A 14,285-nucleotide genomic window follows, 5' to 3' on the forward strand; every position below is an offset into this window, starting at 1 on the left:
GGGTCATTCATACAGCCCTTATAAAATTTTTGCAGCACATGGAGTGGAACTGGGTTGGAATATTAACGTCATGGGACGGCAGCGGTGATGAGGAGGCCCAAGAGCTGAGTAAGATGATGAGCCAACACGGGATCTGTACAGAATATATCTTTAATATCCAAGATTTGATGAAAGATGATCTTCAGAAGAGGATTCTTGATAAATCAACAGCTAAAGTTGTCATATTGTGTGGAACTTCTACAACACGCTTTTTTATTACTCCTTCTATATACTCGAGTTTAAATACGATCACATTGATTTTGCCACCTTCATGGAATAAAATAATTACTATGGACGTGGAGGCTCTTATAGCAATCAACTGCAGCTTCGTATTTACTTGGCCACAGCAAATTCCCCTAAACCTCGATATTTATCCCCATGGTTTTAACATCTCCGACTGCTTAAAGGACCCGATCATGGAAGATATTTGGCTTAATATGTTTTGTTGTGTTTCCCCAAACCAAAAAAAAAATGCAGTTTTTCTTCTAGTGTATTCTTTTAGGCCACGATATTGTACAGGTTTAATAGATGTGTCATCCATGCTTACTGCCAATACACAAATACCTTCCTTTGCATACACGGCTGTATATGTTCTGGCCTACTCTCTACACCTGTACTACACGAGAAATAAATCTGAACACAATGGATTCCAGCAAAGAGTAAGTTGGATAATACGTGTTTATATTACTCTGACCCTGTCCTATGTTATATAATGATTGTGAGAATGATTTTTTTTTACTAATTGCTTTGTATACACAGTGTTAACCACTTAACCACTTAAGGACCGGACCAATATGCTGCTGAATGACCCAAGGGGTTTTTACAATACGGCACTGCGTCGCTTTAACAGACAATTTCGCGGTCGTGCGACGTGGCTCCCAAACAAAATTGGCGTCCTTTTTTTCCCCACAAATAGAGCTTTCTTTTGGTGGTATGTGATCACCTCTGCAGTTTTTATTTTTTGCGCTATAAACAAAAATAGAGCGTCAATTTTGAAAAAAATGCAATGGCCCAGATTCAAGAAGCTATTGCGCCCAGCGCAACCATAGGTTGCGCGGCGCAATAGCTGTTTTGCTCCCGCATAGCGAATGCCCCTGATTCAGGAACATCGCTACGCGGACTGCAGCCTAGGATATGACAGACATAAGCCTCCTTATGCCTTCATATCTCAGGCTGCATTCTTGCAGTGGCCGCTAGGGGGCGCGGCCATTGTGATCGGCGTATAGTATGCAAATTGCATACTACCACCGATTCACAAAAGTTGCGCGGGCCCTGCGCACGCAAGGTACGGAGTTTCCGTACGGCGACTTTAGCGTAAGGTTGCTCCTGCTAATAGTAGGAGCAGCCAATGCTAAAGTATAGCCGCCCTTCCCGCTCGTGAAATTTAAATTTCACGTCGTTTACGTAAGTGATTCGTGAATGGCGCTGGACGCCATTCACGTTCACTTAGAAGCAAATGACGTCCTTGCGACGTCATTTGCCGCAATGCACGTCGGGAAAGTTTCCCGACGGAGCATACGCTGTTCGCTCGGCGCGGGAGCGCGCCTAATTTAAATGATTCCCGCCCCCGGCGGGATCATTTACATTAGGCGCCCTTACGCAGGGCTAATTAGCATAGCGCCCGTGCAATTTACGGAGCTACTGCTCCGTGAATCGCGGGCAAATCGAAATATTTGCGTGGGCGCAGAGCAAAAATCGTTGCCCTTTGCCCACGCAAATATTGCGCGGATCTACCTGAATCTGGGCCAATATTTTTTACTTTTTGCTATAATAAATATCCCCCAAAAACATATATATATAAAAAAAAAATTTCCCTCAGTTTAGGCCGATACGTATTCTTCTACCTATTTTTGGTAAAAAAAAAATCGCAATAAGAGTTTATCAATTGGTTTGCGCAAAATTTATAGCGTTTACAAAATAGGGGATAGTTTTATTATTTTTTTACTACTTATGGCGGCGATCAGTGATTTTTTTCATGACAGCGACATTATGGCGGACACTTCGGACAATTTTGACACATTTTTGGGACCATTGTCATTTTCACAGCAAAAAATGCATTTAAATTGCATTGTTTATTGTGAAAATGACAATTGCAGTTTGGGAGTTAACCACAAGGGGGCGCTGTAGGAGTTAGTGTTCACCTAGTGTGTGTTTACAACTGTAGGGGGGTGTGGCTGTAGGTATGACGTCATCGATCGAGTCTCCCTATAAAAGGGATCACTCGATCGATGCAGCCGCCACAGTGAAGCACGGGGGAAGCCGTGTTTACATACGGCTCTCCCCGTTCTTCAGCTCCGAGGAGCGATCGCGAGGGGGCGGCTAGAAACGAATAGCCGCGCCTTCATCCCGGATCGCTCCCCGCGGGAATCCGACCGCCGCATGTAGCGGGGGTGTCCCGATCGGACCCCTGACCCACGTCTAGGCAGGCACGTACAGGTACGCCAATGTGCCTGTCCGTGCCATTCTGCCGACGTATATTTACATGCGGCGGTCGGGAAGTGGTTAAAGACCGCCTCCTGCACATATACGTCGGCAGAATGGCACGGCTGGGCACATGCACGTACAGGTACGTGTTGTGCTAGCACCCAGCCGTGGGGCGCGGGTGCGCACCCGCGACCCGGTCCGAAGCTCCGTGACCGCGGGACCCTCAGACCCCAATTGCCGCTGGAGTCCCGCGATCGGTCCCCGGAGCTGAAGAACGGGGTGAGCTGTGTGTAAACACAGCTTCCCCGTTCTTCACTTTGGCGCCGTCATCGATCGTGTGATTCCTTTTATAGGGGATCACAATCAATGACGTCACACCTACAGCCACACCCCCCTACAGTTGTAAACACATATGAGGTCACACATAACCCCATCAGCGCCCCCTTGTGGTTAACTCCCAAACTGCAATTGTCATTTTTACAGTAAACAGTGCATTTTAACCTCTTCCATACAGGGCAGTTATACACACCTCCATACCAGGCCTATTCTGGCACTTCTCTCCTACATGTACAAATCATAATTTTTTTGCTAGAAAATTACGCAGTACCCCCAAACATTATATATGTTTTTTTAGCAGACACCCTAGGGAATAAAACGACGGCCATTTCAACGTTTTATCTTGTACGGTATTTGCGCAATTATTTTTCAAATGCCTTTTTTGGGGAAAAAAAATGTTTCATGAATTAAAAAAATAACAAAACAGTAAAGGTAGCCCAATTTTTTTGTAAAATATGAAAGATTAGGTTACACCGAGTAAATAGATACCTAACATGTCACGCTTTAAAATTGCGCACACTCATGGAATGGCGCCAAACTTCGGTACTTAAAAATCTCCATAGGCAACGCTTTGAAATTTTTTACTGGTTACCAGTTTAGATTTACAGAGGAGATCTAGTGCTAGAATTGTTGCTGGCACTCTAACGCACGCGGCGATACCTCACATATGTGGTTTAAACGGCGTTTACATATGTCGGCGGGACTTGCGTGTGCGTTCGCTTCTGCGCGTGAGCTACCGGGGACAGGGGCGTTTTAAATTTTTTTTATTATTATTATTTATTTATTTTACATATTTATTATTTTTTTTACACTTTTTTTATTTATTTTTTATTTTTTTATTACTTTTATTCCTATTACAAGGAATGTAAACATCCCTTGTAATAGGAATGTGTGTGACAGGTACTCTTTATGGAGAGATGCGGGGTCAATAAGACCCCACATCTCTCCTCCAGGCTGGAAACCATGAGACCGGTGAAAAAAAATTCACAGATCTCATGAATAATGTGGCTTACAGCCGCAATCGCGGCTTTGTTTACTTACGGGGACCCGGGCGTGACGTCATCACATCGCGCCCGGGTCCTCCGACGGTCATAGAGATGACTGGTGACCATCTGGTCACCAGTCATCTCTATACTTCCTGCCAGCGCCGGACGATTCTTTCTCCGGGCCCCCGATGGCACGGAGGAGCCCGGAGAAGCACCGGATGGCGGCGGGAGGGGGGGGGGGGATGTCCCCTCCCGCCGCCTGTAAGAACAATCTAGCGGCGGAACCGCCCCTATGATCGTTCTTATGTTGTCGCTGGCACAAGAGATAGATATCTGGATGATGATTCTAGCTGCAGGCATCATTCAGATATCCCCCTTCAAAGTCCAGGACGTCATATGACGTCCACTCTGGATGGTAGAGACACTTTGTGGACGTCATATGACGGTGGCTGGTATTGATGTGGTTAAATGCATTTTTTGCTGTGAAAATGACAATGTTCCGAAGTGCCCGCCATAATGTCGCAGTCACGAAAAAAACGCTGATCGCCGCCATTAGTAGTAAAAAAATAAAAATAATAAAAATGCAATAAAACTATCCCCTATTTTGTAAACGCTATAAATTTTGCGCAAACCAACCGATAAACGCTTATTGCGATTTTTTTTACCAAAAATAGGTAGAAGAATACGTATCGGCCTAAACTGAGGAAAAAAAAAAGTTAGGGGATATTTATTATAGCAAAAAGTAAAAAAAATATTGCATTTTTTTCAAAATTGTCGCTCTATTTTTGTTTATAGCGCAAAAAATAAAAACCGCAGAGGTAATCAAATACCACCAAAAGAAAGCTCTATTTGTGGGGGGAAAAAAGGACGTCAATTTTGTTTTGAGAGCCACGTCGCACGACCGCGCAATTGTCTGTTAAAGCGACGCAGTGCCGAATCGCAAAACCTGGCCGCGGTCCTTTAGCTGCATTTTGGTCCGGATCTTAAGTGGTTAAAACAACAAGAGCAGAAGATTTAAACCGATAATTTTTTATTAATGTTTTTCACATATAACAGAAGTAAGTAAACACAATCTGTCGTAGAGTGCAAAGTTGTAAAACAACAACATGAAAATAAATGCGTATAAGGAAACTGAATGATATTTATTTAGACCTCAAGCATCTGTGACAAATTAACCACTCCCCTTAATCGTACATCACGGGACACAGAGCACCATAGTCATAACTATGTGGGTTATCACCACCTTTAGGTGATGGACACTGGCACATCCAAAAGACCTGGGGCCATATTCTCGTAGATATCCGGCGGGCGGCGCGTAAGCCATTTACACTCCGCCGCCCCAACCTACAGGAGCAAGTGCTGTATTCCCCAAACACTTGCTCCGTAGTTTGGGGCGGCGGAGTGTATTTGGCCCGGCGTATCCCCGCGTATCTCCAAGGGGGCGGCTTCTATTTAAATTAAGCGCGCCCCCGATTCTAACGAACTGCGCATGCGCCGGGCTTAAAATAGCTCAGTGCGCATGCTCCAGTTCTCGGCGTAAAACGTCAATGACGCCGACGTGTGCGTCATTGACGTGAAGTCGTATTCAAGAACGACTTAGTAAAACGACGTACCCGACGGGAAAACGCGACGCGGACCCGACGCCATACTTAAAGCGGGAGTTCACCCATTTAAAAAAAAAAAAAAAATCTCCCCTTAGCTTCCTGCTCGTTCGGTCTAGGGGAATCGGCTATTTATATTAAAATAGGTGCAGTACTTACCCGTTTTCGAGCTGCATCTTCTTCCGTCGCTTCCGGGTATGGGTCTTCGGGAGCGGGCGTTCCTTCTTGAGTGACAGCCTTCCGAGAGGCTTCCGACGGTCGCATCCGTCGCGTCACTCGTAGCCGAAAGAAGCCGAACGTCGGTGCGGCTCTATACTGCGCCTGCGCACCGACGTTCGGCTTCTTTCGGAAAATCGTGACGCGATGGATGCGACCGTCGGAAGCCTCTCGGAAACCTGTCAATCAAGAAGGACCGCCCATTCCCGAAGCCCATACCCGGAAGCGACGGAGAGGATGCGTCTCGTAAACGGGTAAGTACTGCACATATTTTAAAATAAATTGCCGATTCCCCTAGTAATAACGAGCAGGAAGCGAAGGGGGAAAAGTGCCCTCTAAGGGTGAACCCCCGCTTTAACATGGCCTACGTGGGACTGGCGTAAGGTTACCCCTTATATAGCAGGGGTAACCTTACGCCTACGCAAACGACAAAAGCGACGGTTACGCGACGCGAATTCGTTTCGGGAATCGGCGTATCAGTCTCATTTGCATAGTCAAATGAGAACTGAACGTAAACGCCACCTAGCGGCCGGCGGAGTAATTACATCTAAGATTCGACGGTGTAAGTGACTTACACATGTCGGATCTTTAGTGTATCTATGCGAAAATGATTCTAGGAATCATACGCATAGATACCCAGGCTCAGAAACAGAGATACGACAGTGTTTCCTGAGATACACCGTCGTAACTCTTCTGAGAATCTGGCCCAGGAAGTCTATATAACCCCTCCCATACAGGGAGTACCTCTGTTTTTTGTCTAAGGCAGTGGTCTCCAAACTGCGGCCCGAGGGCCGGATGCGGCCCTTTGCTTGCTTTTATCCGGCCCTTGGGGCACTATCCCTCCCATTGATATGAGACACTATTCTGCCATCTGACACCAACAATAGAGCACCATTTCTCCCACTGACACAACTAATAGAGCACTATTCCTCCCTATGATACCAGCAATGGGGCACTATTCCTCCCCCTAATACCAGATGTTTACTAACAATGATGCCAGGAAAATTTCCACTCCCGCTGGCCAAAGTCCGGCCCTCCAAGAGTCTGAAGGACAATAACCTGGCCCTTTGTTTAGAATGTTTGGAGACCCCTGGTCTAAGGAGTTGGCCATGGTTAATGTGAAGGACTTTTTGCCTATATGCTTCAGTTTAATCCTCCCTGCTAGTTTACTGCTGTGTGTGTGTGTTAGAGGGAAGGTGGTTTCAGGTGGGACTCATTCCTCTAACAGACTATTGATGTGTTAATGACCCTTCCTCAGCCAGCTCCCTATTTCAAAGGGTTAATTGATCTATTGTGTGTGTGAAGAAGCCCTGTGGTTACTGTTTACTGTGATTAGAAGGGGCTCATGTTAATTATTCTGATTGCTTCATTGTGGTAATTATCTCTTCTATCCACGGGGCCAAGCTGTCTAGATAATGTATTCTGTTTGAACTAGTAATTAACGTTACTGATATCATTATCTAAAGAAATGTCGTCAGGGTCGGCTCCGTCGTGTCTGCCTAATCATCTGTATGGGAGCCCCCACTGTGTGAGGGGGCGGAGATTTGTCATTGTAACAGTTTGGAAATTACATATAAGCTCTGTGTTATACCATTAAAGCTGTCTTGTTCCAGCAGTAAGCTCTGACTCATGTGTGGCTTATGGGGTGATTCCAGGAATATTCCCCCTCGTGGAATACTGGGTGATTTTCTTTATGGGAAGAAGGGAAGACTTTGACGGGGATATCATTCTAATACCGTCACAAGTGGTTGGCAGCAGCGGGATTTTCCCTTCTACTCTCCTTTACACCCGGATTCCAAGCAGACACTGGAAGAACTACTGGAAGTTCATGGAAGGATTGCTAGCAACAAAACCAAGCGGGTCATCATAGCAGAATTAATGGAGCTAGACCAGGAGGACGGGATTGCAGCAACGCCAGCAGTACAAGAGATGGAGACACCAGTGATTCAGGAAGAGGAATCGCCAGCCAACAAGCTAATGAGAGAGAAGCTAGCATGGTTCGGTCCGAACCCAACTGCGGATGTGGTGCTGAAAGTGATGGACCTGTTAGTGGAGGAGGCTATCAAATAAGAGATGCAGAACTACATGATGTGCTAAGAGAGCTCAGCTGAAATATCCCTGATGGGATCAAGGGGCTATGCAATCGGATCCATTCAAAGTGCCTGAAAGAGCCAAAATGGATGGCACCCAAGAGGTTTCTGCCTGTAATGCTTCTCCTTTGAGAGCTGGACCCTGAGTCAGCACCTTGGTCACATGTAAACTATACCAAAGACTTGCTCTGGCAGGGTGCTATACAGCAGGGTTTGACAAATTTGCTTGGAATCTAGGAGCCAGCTAAAAAAGTTAGGAGCCAGAAAACGCGCCCCGTCCCGACGAGCTCGCGCAGAAGCGAACACATACGTGAGTAGCGCCGGCATATGTAAACGGTATTCAAACCACACATGTGAGGTATCGCCGCGATCGTTAGAGCGAGAGCAATAATTCTAGCTCTAGACCTCCTCTGTAACTCAAAACATGCAACCCGTACAATTTTTTAGACGTCGCCTATGGAGATTTTAAAGGGTAAAAGTTTGTCGGCATTCCATGAGCGGACGCAATTTTGAAGCGTGACATGTTGGGTATCAATTTACTCGGCGTAACATTATCTTTCACAATATAAAAAAAAATTGGGATAAATTTACTGTGAAAAAAATGTAGCGCCCAAGGTGAAAAAATAAATAAACCCTTAAAAGGATAATAATAAAGTAAATCTGACAGTCAAATGATCTGCATCACCGACTGCTCTAGTACCAAAATATGTGAACCTGTGAGGTGAAAACAAACACATGAACAATAGACCAAAATACCTCAGATAAAGGCCTATATAATGGTGCCAAAAAATAGTGCCAATAAAAAATAAAAATGATACAATCGGCTGTAAGTGAAATGATGTCTGTGTGAGATCAGAGCAACTGGTCCCTCATAAACAATCACTGTGGTATGGTGGATAGTGAACAAAGATATCGTTCAAGTGTTCTAAAAACGAAAAGCCTTTGCTAGATATATAAACCATACGTGATAATATGCTTAAAATAATGTCCAAAAAAAGTGTAAATACACCTTAAATACATAAATGACTAATTAAGTCAATTAACGTGACACCATGCAATAGTGTACAGAAAAAAGTCCTTAAAAGCACACATATGTTCTTCAAATGTTGGAGTGGAGCGAGAAGTCTTCAAAACAAATAACACTCTTCACACATGGGCATCAATTAAAAGGGTGGGTACTCTTACCAGAAAAGATGGACCCTCAACCTCACCGTACGGTGGGAGGGTCGTCAAAGCTTGTACAGACTGACGTCTGGATCTGGGAGTCTCCCCTTAAGATGGTCTGAACCAAAGATAGCCTCAGGTGATCTTGATTGTCCAGGATAGAGTGTTGTGGCAGGAATCAGCCTGTCAGAATTGCTCCAAACATCCCGATTGGTATGCAAAGGAAAAAAATATAGAGGTGCTCCTCATAGTGTAAAAAAGTTTTTTTATTTATAAAAAATTCCAAATTCCAAATTATTGGATAAATTTACTGTTGTCTTACTTTTTAATTTAAAAAAGTGTAATTTTTTCCCAAAAAAGTACGCTTGTAAGACCGCTGCGCAAATACGGCGTGACAGAAAGTATTGCACCGATCGCCATTTTATTCTCTAGGGTGTTAGAATAAAAAATATATATAATGTTTGGGGGTTCGAATTAGAGGGAAGGAGATGGCAGTGAAAAATGACATATTAGAACTGCTGTTTTACTTGTAATGCCAACGGCCACCACCAGATGGCGCAGGTCACAGAAGGAAGCTTGGCACTTCACAAGGCCGCAAAGCTGCGGCCTAAATTACCGGCCATTGCGGGCGGTAATTGGTAACTGTGCCTCCGTGCTCCCCCACCTTTCCTGCCGTGCGATTGCCGGGCCTGCGCCGACCTGTAACTGAGGCCGCGGCTTTGCGACCTTATAGGCCACAAAGCCGTGGCCTCAATTACCGGCGGGCGCAGGGGCGCCAGGTCACAATTTCTTGTCGCAATTGCGACCTGGCGCCTGGATTTTGTCGAGCCCTGCTATACAGGCCCAAGGGAGTGGACTCCATATAGAAGGAGGACTCGGTCCTTGAAGGTCTGGCATGACACGGCCCGCCATAATGGGTGAAGATTGGGTCTGTCTGTGATTTCCTGCAGTATCATGCAGAGGGACTGGTAAGTCAGAAAAGTCCTAAGGAATGCATAATGATTATCTTGTGGATTTTTCTTTTTGAGTGGACGCTGTCTTGCCTGTGTGTGCCACTAGAGGGTGTAAAGTGTAAACATACCTGGCGTTCAACAGACCGTGCTTCCCCCGTGTTATGTTCTGTGTTAGCAAATGGTTCTGTGGACAGCATTGCTCCTTCTCCGCTCTGTCAAGCCAAATCAGTAGGGGTTTAGGGGACCATCCGCCTCAGCACAGCGGTCAGGATCCCCCTGGTGTATACCCCTTGCCCCCCCCCCTCCACGCTGGACGCCATTCACGTTCACTTACAAGCAAATGACGTCCTTGCAACGTCATTTGCCGCAATGCACGTCGGGAAAGTTTCCCGACGGAGCATGCGCTGTTCGCTCGGCGCGGGAGCGCGCCTAATTTAAATGATTCCCGCCCCCGGCGGGATCATTTACATTAGGCAGCCTTGCGCCCGGCTGCTTAGCATATTGCCCGCGCAATTTACGGAGCAACTGCTCCGTGAATCGCGGGCAAAGCACAATATTTGCGTGGGCGCAGAGAAAAAAATTTGCTCTTTGCCCATGCAAATATTGCGCGATTCTACTTGAATCTGGGCCATTGCTGGACTAAAGCTTGGCAGTAGATTCACTGTACTAGTACCTCTGCTTTTTGTGCGTAGGATGTCTTTCCATAATAAAAGAGGGAGTATAGAAGGGGGGAGCGCAATGTTGCTGCGGTCAGGGTCTGAGGCTCCCAGTTGCACGTCCGCAGTTCACTCCTCCCCTGAAGGACCAGAGGCAACTGGTCAGTCTGAGTCACCTAGACCAGGGGTGTCCAAACTTTTTTCAAAGAGGGCCAGATTTGATGAAGTGAACATGCTCGAGGGCCGACTATTTTGCCCGACATTCTTTGAACAATAAAAATTTGGTCTAAGTGTGTTTGTCCGAGCTCTAATACACGGCCCAACAAGAATTCTCTTGCCTTTGTGGCTGTGTGTGGTGAAGAGATGAGCTTGGGCGTGTTATTTGGATATACTGTATATATTTCTTTTGTGGCCCCAACGAATCCCAGAGCACTGCTCAGGACCAAGGATGAGCTTGGGCGTGTTATTTGGATATACCGTATTTATCGGCGTATAACACGCACAGGCTTACCATTGCCATGAATGCAGCCTCACCATTGCCATTAATGCAGCCTCACCATTGCCATGAATGCAGCCTCACCATTGCAACCAATACAGCCTCACATGTGGCATAAATGCAGCCTCACATGTGGCATAAATGCAGCCTCACGTGTGCCATAAATGCAGCCTCACATGTGCCATAAATGCAGCCTCACATGTGCCATAAGTGCAGCCTTACCATTGCCATCAGTGGAGCGTGATCGATGCCCATCTGCAGCCTTGGAGGGCAGAGGGAGAGGGGCAGGATGAGTGCCAACAGATTACAAACAGGAGAATCTCTTGTTTTACTCTGTGGCCTCTTTAATACAAAGTCCCGCCTCTTGATAGACAGAACAGTCGTCCAATGGCATCCCAGGAGACGGGACTTTCAATAGAGACGCTGCTGAGTAAACAGGAGATTCTCTTCATATAATCTGACGGCGCTCGTCCTGCCCCCTTCCTGTCACCTCCAAGGCAGCGCCGATAAATACGGAATATATCTTTTGTGGCCCTGGGGGCCACAAACAATATATATATCCTAATCCCCAGGGGGGCCATATTAAATCAACAGGGGGGACGCATTTGGCCCGCGGGCCGGACTTTGGACATGCCTGACCTAGACTCTCAGGTGTTGTGGCTGCTTCCAACATTCCAGCCTCTGCATAAGTTACTAAGGACGATTTAGCTTTAGCACTGGCTGGTTTGAAAGGAAAGATAGCTGAGATGCTCGCATCTTCCTCCCAGAATGGGAGAAAACATTGCAGATCCCCCTCTCCAGCCCTTGACCTCCCAGCATCAGAACCAGAGTGGGCGGGCCTATGGAGATACCTTTGGGGGATCAGGCAGAAAGGCCTACGGATGACTCCGCTTCTGAGGGCTCAGTGTCTGAAGAACCTTTCTGAGCTTCGCAATCTCAAAAATTGCAGATACAATCCCTTACGGAGCTGAAAGAAAAAAAGGCATTTAAAACCGGCTTTGCGGCTCTAATGAATTGTCGGCTCTGGCAATTCAGAGATGATTCATTTATAAAAAATAAAAATAAAAAAGCTGGGGGTCCCCCCAAATTCCATTAACAGGCCCTTCAGGTCTGATATGGATATTAAGGGGAACCCCGCCGTCAATTAAAAAAAAAATGACGTGGGGATCACCCCAAATATCCATACCAGACCCTTCAGGTCTGGTGTGGATTTTAAGGGGAACTCCACCCCAAATTTTTTAAAAAAATGGCGTGGAGTTCCCCCAAAAATCCACACCAGACCCTTATCCGAGCACTAAGGATGAGCCGAACACCCCCCTGTTCGGTTCGCATCAGAACTTGCGAACACACCAAATGTTCGTGTGAACTTTAGAACCCCGTTAAAGTCTATGGGACTCGAACATTTGAAATCTAAAGTGTTAATTTTAAAGGCTAATATGCAAGTTATTGTCCTACAAAGTGTTTGGGGACCCGGGTCCTGTCCCAGGGGACATGTATCAATGCAAAAAAAAGTTTTAAAAAATGGCAGTTTTTTCAGGAGCAGTGAATTTAATAATGCTAAAAGTGAAACAATAAAAGTGTATTATTACTTTAAATTTCGTACCTAGGGGGGGTGTAAAGTCAGCATGTGAAAAAGCGCATGTTTCCCGTACATAGAACTGTCCCTGCACAAAGTGTCATTTCTGAAAGAAAAAAAGGCATTTAAAACCGGCTTTGCGGCTCTAATGAATTGTCGGCTCTGGCAATTACAGAGATGATTCATTCATAAAGAAAAAAAATGTGTGGGGGTTCCCCCAAAGTAAATTACCAGGCCCTTCAGGTCTGGAATGGATATTAAGTCGTAAAAAAAAAAAAATTACGTAGGATTCCCCGCAAATATCCATACCAGGCCCTTCAGGTCTGGTGTGGATTTTAAGGGGAACTCCACCCCAAATTAAAAAAAATGGCGTGGAGTCCCCCTAAAAATCCACACCAGACCCTTATCCGAGCACGTTAACCTGCCCGGCCGCAGAAAAGAGGGGGGACAGAGTGCGGCCCCCCCCTCTCCTGAACCGCACCAGGCCACATGCCCTCAACATAGGGAGGATGTCCCCATGTTGATGGGGACAAGGGCCTCATCCCCACAACCCTTGCCCGGTGGTTGTGGGGGTCTGTGGGCGGGGGGCTTATCAGAATCTGGAAAACCCATTTAACAAAGGGGACCCCCAGATCCTGCCCCCCCCCTATGTGAATTGGTAAAGGGGTACACTGTACCTCTACCATTTCACAAAGGAAGTGTAAATAGTTAAAAAAAAACACACAGACACCGTAGAAAAAAATCCTTTATCAATAAAAATAAAAATAAAAAAATCCAGCGATGCAATCCACTCTCGGCCCGGCCCCCCGCCCCAACGTTGTCTTCTATCCAGCGACGGATGATCTCTCCAGCGACGGACGGGTGATCAGCGGTCCGGTCCAGCGATGAGAAGATCCATCCGTCCAGAGCGCAGCAGGCGAGCTCCACTCTCCGCTGGACACAGCCCAGCGGAATCACCCGCTGGAGCTGTGACATTTCTTATATAGGGGAAGCGGCCACCCGTCACGTGACCCCGCCCCTCTGACGCACCCTCGTACGTCACTGGGAAAGCCTGGTGCGTCAGAGGGGGCGGGGTCACGTGACGGGTGGCCGCTTCCCCTATATAAGAAATGTCACAGCTCCAGCGCGTCATTCCGCTGGGCTGTGTCCAGCGGAGAGTGGAGCTCGCCTGCTGCGCTCTGGACGGATGGATCTTCTCATCGCTGGACCGGACCGCTGGTCACCCGTCCGTCGCTGGATAGAAGACAACGTTGGAGCGGGGGCCGGGCCGAGAGTGGATTCACATTGCTGGATTTTTTTTTTTTATTAATAAAGGATTTTTTTCTACGGTGTCTGTGTTTTTTTTTTAACTATTTATACTTCCTTCGTGAAATGGTAGAGGTACAGTGTACCCCATTACCAATTCACATAGGGGGGCAGGATCTGGGGGTCCCCTTTGTTAAAGGGGTCTTCCAGATTCTGATAAGCCCCCCGCCCGCAGACCCCCACAACCACCGGGCAAGGGTTGTGGGGATGAGGCCCTTGTCCCCATCAACATGGGGACATCCTCCCCATGTTGATGGGGACAAGGGCCTCATCCCTACAGGACATGTGGGCATGTGGCCTGGTGCGGTTCAGGAGAGGGGGGGGGCGCACTCTGTCCCCCCTCTTTTCTGCGTGCTCGGATAAGGGTCTGGTGTGGATTTTTGGGGGATTTTTGGGGGAACTCCACGCCATTTTTTTTTTACATTTGGGGTGGAGTTCCCCTT

Source organism: Rana temporaria, chromosome 2, assembly GCF_905171775.1.
Source record: "Rana temporaria chromosome 2, aRanTem1.1, whole genome shotgun sequence".
NCBI classification, from domain to species: domain Eukaryota; kingdom Metazoa; phylum Chordata; class Amphibia; order Anura; family Ranidae; genus Rana; species Rana temporaria.